This window comes from Mandrillus leucophaeus, unplaced genomic scaffold, assembly GCF_000951045.1.
Source record: "Mandrillus leucophaeus isolate KB7577 unplaced genomic scaffold, Mleu.le_1.0 Scaffold39, whole genome shotgun sequence".
Taxonomy (NCBI): Eukaryota; Metazoa; Chordata; class Mammalia; order Primates; family Cercopithecidae; genus Mandrillus; species Mandrillus leucophaeus.
The window spans coordinates 1,334,784-1,341,184 of record NW_012104142.1 but is presented as its reverse complement, the minus strand read 5'-3'; the positions used below and the strand labels follow the sequence as shown (position 1 = coordinate 1,341,184).

The window sequence follows — 6,401 nt, the reverse complement described above, 5'->3', positions numbered from 1 at the left end:
GTGCCCCTCGGCGGCCAGGCGCCACCCTCCTCCCGCTTCTGCGCCTGAAACTCCGCATTCCCAGGAGCCCTCCGCTTCCTCCGGGTCCAGCCTCGCCTGGGGCCCGCTGCTGAACCCCGCATCCCTCCTCCTTCTCTCATTACCCTCGACGCCCCCGGCCCCTCGTTGGCCGCAGGAATTTGACCACTTCTTTAGTAGCCCTCTCTTTATCGCCCAAGGAAGCAAGTTGGGCGGCTGGATTTAAGAATTTGTTTTTGCAGGGGGTGGGTTGGCTATCGGGGGTGCGCCCGCAGGGGCTCAGGGGAGAGGCAGAGGTGGTTCTCTCCGGCCCCTGCACTGCCCTGGCGGCGCGTTTTGTTTCCAGACCCCGGAGCACCCTAAACAATAATGCCATCGCCATGGCGGGCTCACCTGGTGCTGCGCCGCCTGCTCAGGGCGCCCGGTGCCCTCTGCGCGCCCCTCCCTGGGCGCAGGTTCGGCCCGCGCGGCGCCGGTGCCGGGCAGGACTCTTTGCCTTTCTTTGGGTTCTATCTGTGCGTGTCAATGGCGGCAAGCGGCAGTTCTCTGGGCCGCGGATAGTAGCGGGGGGAGGAGGAGGAGGGAGAAGGGATTGCTCCTTCTCCACATAACCACCTCTAGGAGGAGTCGCTCAGCCTCATCCCCCGCCAGCCCAGGCTCCGCGACGGGTCCGGGGCTTTCGGTGGGGCTTGATGAGCTATTGTCCTTCAGCAACATTAATGGTGAAACCGCGCGGCCTCAGCGTACTTGGCCGATCTGCGGGACTAGCCGAGGGCCACTCGCTAAGATGATGCTTTCCCCAGAGCTGGGCACAGACGCGCGATGGTCACGATCCAGTCTCCTGTTAGCCGGATCCACCTTTGGTGGGAGAAGGTGGCGTGGGCGTTCATCTGGCAGCTCTGGAGAGAACCTTAGAAGGGGAAAGAGAAAAATGCCACCTTCTTTATTTTTGTGTCCTTAAGTAATAATAAGTACATTAACGTTTGTGTCCACCACTGGGAAGAGTGCATAGGGCGGCCACAGCCATAAGAACTGAGAATTTATATCCGTGCCTGTAGGCTTTTTAGAAATTAAGACCGATTTAGAATCCAGCGTTGCATAATATTTGGAAAGGCAGATGTATGTTTTGGTGGATGAGACTGTGTGTATGGGCATACTTTTTAATTGGGTTGCTTTACAAGGTGTTAATTTGTAATATCCCAACGGGTATTTGGATGAGCGCGAGGCTATTGTCTTCAGGACCAGTTTTTATTAGTTACTAGAAAATGCATCTTTATGGGGGTGTGGTGGACACTGTCGGGTGTGATAATGGGGATTAGCAGTTGCTGTGTTCCTACTGGAAGTCAGTCTCGGCTTTGTATTGTGAAATGTTGGCCAGGGCTCCATGGCTGGAGGGGAGTCAAAGGAATGTGTTTATTTCAGTGGGAAATGCTAACTTGCTGTGGACCATCCAGGTTTCCTCTGATTTCTCCTTCAGTCAAAGGACTGTGAGAGGCAACATTTTGATCTCTTCCAAAAAGAGAAACCGGTGCAAACAGAATTCTCCAGCCTTGGCCAAATGGATGATTTTTAAAGCTGTTACATTTGGTAATATTGTGTATATTTGCTGCTACAAACTTGTAACTATTTAGGCAGTGGGGATTTTGGAGTGACTGAAAGCCTCCCAGTGTCTGAGTGGGAAGAACCCATGCCTACCACCCTCTGCGTCTCTACTAGTTAATCATGGCTATGGCTGGCATTTATAGATAGCAAGTTAGGTTTAGAACATGTGCATTTTAAAGTGTGTTTGCTGAGAAATCAGTCATCTTTCTCTCTGACTTCCTCCAAATCATGCATATATCATCAACATATGAATAAATCTCTATTTCAGTCTCCTATGGCTTCTCAAACTCCCCTGGACTCAACAGTTTCCATTTCTTGGGGCTTCCTTTACTCTTTTCCTAAGCCTTTCACGTCCTCTGCGTATGACCTCACTGTTCTCTGTCTTGGAAGGTATTTTCCAGGTTAGGCTATCCAGTCAGGATAAAGTCTTCTTTCCCCAAGATGTATATTTAAAGGGTTTCACATGAACCCCTGGGGCATCCCATAATGATGTCCTTTCCGATTCCTAGAGAAAGGGTGTCTCTTCTTATACATTCAGGTGTCCATTCTTCACCAGAAATAACCTTCAGGCCAACATTCAAAAGAGTTCAGGAGTTTTCTATGAGTGCTTGAAAAATACTCATACTCTGTCATTCAGTCAGCCAGGCTGACTGAAATATAGTTGAATAATTCATCAGTAGATATTAGATTCACATTCAGCCTGTAATTTCCCAATAAAAGTGGCATATGTGGTCATTTTTATGTGAATTTTATATAATAGTTCATCCTAGCATTTTGTTATGTGCTATCCTGAGAGAGGCTGGATCTAGGAAATTTACTGGTTAGGATTCTCCCATTTCATACTGGTTGGTTTCTTCAGACAGATGATGCTGTCGCAACTCAGAAAATCAAGGAGGATGTCAGCTTCATAATGCTCTGGTTCTTAGGATAAAAGCATTCTTAGAGTTCACCTAGTCCAAACCTTTGTTATAGGAAGAAATCTGGTATTTGGATGGGTGAAATGACTCAGCCACGGCCTCACAGGACATTAGTGGGAGATCCTCCAGTGCATGTCCAGATACCCAGTCAATGCAATTTCCACCAATTCCAAACTTTTCAGGATGTATAGGCAACAAATATGCCACTTAATCTGCAGGTCTAGTTGAATTATGTATGTTGAATACTGAGCATTTAACACATAAAAAGTTAACACTGAGACAGTATCATGTAATATTATATAAAATTAAAATACATTTTAAAAAGTCAACATGATCATAAATTGATGAGTGATCTAGAGTTCTGCAGTGGCCTCTAGCTCGGGGAACCTCTGACAAGTTGAATAATAAAGAATGATAAGAGCTTACACTTATTGAATGTTTACTGTGTGCACCGTACTAAGCACTTTATCCTTACTAACTTATTTCATCCTTTCAACACTTGTATGAGGCAAGCACTGTTTTCTCCTTTTTACAGACAAACTGAGGCAGGGAGTGGATGAGAAACTTTCCTACAGTTATAGAGTTAGGAAGTGGCAGATCCACGCTGTTAATCACCGCGTGGAGTGTGATTAAAGGTGGAGAAGTGTGTGTTTTAAGCAAAGGAATTTTGCACTCGGTCACATGATTTGAGTCTGAGAGGGGTCCTTGGACCCCTCCCAATAAATGTCCCCAAGGAGTCAGCAAACAGCCTAATTACAGGAGGGTCAGTTGATTACAGTTGCACTGAAAACATTTTCTTAACCCTTGACCTGTCTGTGTGCATAATATGATGAATACAGGTATTGATTGTGAGTTGACTCCATTACAGCGGAGATGTCTTTAATACTTTTATTGAGATGCAGGATGAAGAGCTTCTCCATTTACAGACAGGCATGTAACATAATTTAGAGATAAAAAAGAGAATCAAATGAATCAGTCGTCCAACCAGATTTGTGTCCTATTGGGTTGCTAGTAATTCATCCACAAAATCATCTACTTCAAAAATAACTTTGTTGATTTACCCCCCAAACCCTTTTTCTTTTTCATGATCCAAATTTGTGATTTTGTGTAAATTGAGTGGACTTTTATTTTCCATGATTAGTTCTAATCTAGTTTACGATACATATTATAATTTGTGATCATTTTACCCTTCTAGGATCTTAGTATGCAATTACCTTAGTAATGTCCTGACATTGCCTCTTCCCGAAGTACTATGTGCATGTAGGTATATATTTATATCTGGCATATGTTAACTATATATGTAAGATTTGTGGATCTAAATTAATTTTATTTGGGAATTTCTGATCTCCTTTGAAGTAACCTGAGATTCCCTGGGAGTGTCATAGAAACAGATGGAAATCACTGGTTTATGCACTTCTATGGATGTAAGTTAGGAACTCTAGACACTGTATTAATTTTATCAAGGCACCAACTGGTATAACTCTAAATAGCAACGTGGGAGCTTGAGGTTATGAATGCAGACAAAGCACCAGGCTAACAGTATCCCCCATGTGAAAGAATAAACACAGCTTCCAAAAGTACCTTATAGCTAGGAAAATACTAGGCAATTTGACACACAAATTTTTTTTTTAAGCTGGAAACTTACAAAGTCTTTCCTGTTGTTATATTTTGAATAGTGAACATGATTGATGTTAAACTTTTATTTCCTTGATCATGACTGATGACTTTAGGATCTTAATCATGGGTGGAGGGGGAATAATGTCCTTAAAAAAAGGACACACAGGCAATCATTAGGCCAACAAAGACTGTACTTAGAATTTCTGGCTAAAATGAATGTCTTGGTCTCCTAACAAAAGAAACATTTTACTAGTCCTGGTTCTTAAAAACAGTAACAAACTGTGTCTTTTTTGATACTAAATTCTGACCCTTTGGTTCTGGGAAAGGGGATTTGCATGAGTAGGTATGTGTGTGTATAGATGCGTATTTAGATATATACATTTATATATGAATCAAGAAATATTTGATGCATATGTTACATGTGTATACCTTGTAAGATGAGTAATGACTGAGATTTCAGTGTGCTCAGAGTCAGGGCTGGTTTGGATTTTAAAGGAATCTACTGAATGTTTAGCATTTAACTGACGAACTGTATTATAAAAGAAAATGAAGTGTTTCAGGTTTTTAAGACAAATACACTGTCAGCCCCAATTATGCAAAGTTGTGGTTAGGAAAATAAGGCACGTGGTGTCATTACGTTTAATAGAAACAGAGCCCAGAGCTAAGGGGAGTGTGCCAGTTGGTAACTTGCTCTGATCCATTACGGAGCTCTCTGGGAGATCATCCTGTTACCTCCAGGCAGAGTTCTTTGTGACAATTGTGATGAGAAGTGGCAGCAAGCATCCAGAGAGTTTGGACTTTAGCATCTGTGTTGGCAGATCTGTGCAATGTGACCTCGCACCTAAACAAAATTGCTCTTTACAGTTTAGGCCCAGTCTGGAGAATGGGGGCATTGATTTTCCAAATCCACAAATGCAGAATACCATCGTGAAACTATAATTTATTTATACAAATGGTGTGTTTTTACAAAGGCCATCTGTCAGTTGACTCTCTGATCTAAAACAAATCTGTTTGTTCCCCCAGAAGAAATAACATGTCTGTTGAAAAAAGATTTATGGACGACAGGCTGCCCAATCCACCAGCCATTGGTATAATAGTAACTATTTATGATATATTTACTTCTAAAGGGGTGCTGTGAGTGGAAACTATTACTTGTAAAGTGTGGTAATTAGTTTTTCATTACCTCAAAGCCAAGAAATGGAGCCCACTTGCATTTATTAAGATTGCTGCATGAGAAACATGTTCCTTCTGGAAAAAAAAAAAATCCAGGTAAAGCATTCATAGAGCTGTGGTTCTGTGATAATTCACTGTTCTGATTGGGTAGATATAGGCCCATGGGGTTGATCTCAAGCCTTTGATTGTTTTCTGGAGGACAAGGAGACAAATCACTCTTGAATGACCATGGCTACTTTATCTCTAGGCACCACGGATGGCCCTCATTAAAAATTAGAACTTTCTATTAATACTAAAAGAAAAGAAGATTCTAGGCTAGGAGAAATTGAAATGGAAAAGAAGGGAAAGCTCTCTGCCCTATCTCCACCTCTCCCCAGCCCCTGACCCCTGCCACAAAGAAGATACTCAAACTATTTATCTGTTTATCTATTTATTCCTGGACTCCCACCCCCAGCTTTACTGAGGTATAATTGACAGATAAAATCGTACAGTTGACCCTCTATTTCTTTCTTTTTTTTTTAATACTTTAAATTCTAGGGTACAAGTACACAACATGCATATGTATACATGTGCCATGTTGGTGTGCTGCACCTGTTAACTGGTCATTTACATGAGGTATATCTCCTAATGCTATCCCTCCCCCAACCCCACGACAGGCCCCGGTGTGTGATGTTCCCCACCCTTTGTCCACGTGTTCTCATCGTTCAATTCCCACCTATAAGTGAGAACATGCGGTGTTTGGTTTTCTGTCCTTGCAATAGTTTGCTCAGAATGATGGTTTCTAGCTTCATCCATGTCCCCACGAAGGACGTGAACTCATCGTTTTTATGGCTGCATAGTATTCCGTGGTGTACATGTGCCACAATTTCTTAATCTAATTTGTCACTGATGGATATTTGGGTTGGTTCCAAGTCTTTGCTGTTGTGAATAGTGCCACAATAAACATACGTATGCATGTGTCTTTATAGCAGCATGATTTATAATCCTTTGGGTATATGCCCAGTAATGGGATGGCTGCAGTTGAACCTCTATTTCTATGGGTTTTGCATCCATAGATTCAACCAACCACGGTTT

General features: G+C 42.6%; 1 protein-coding gene across 2 annotated transcripts in view; it reads right to left on the bottom strand.

Annotated features, from left to right (window-relative positions):
• LOC105547444 (core histone macro-H2A.2) overlaps positions 1-951 on the bottom strand; it is a 65,683-nt gene extending 64,732 nt beyond the window's left edge. Inside the window, exon 1 of one of the 2 annotated variants that reach the window (XM_011991045.1) lies at positions 412-951. The gene's annotated coding sequence lies outside the window, so the exon portion shown is untranslated. The remainder of the gene's footprint in view (positions 1-411) is intronic. The other variant, XM_011991047.1, reaches the window with a different exon arrangement.
• Between the last annotated feature and the right edge of the window lie 5,450 nt (positions 952-6,401).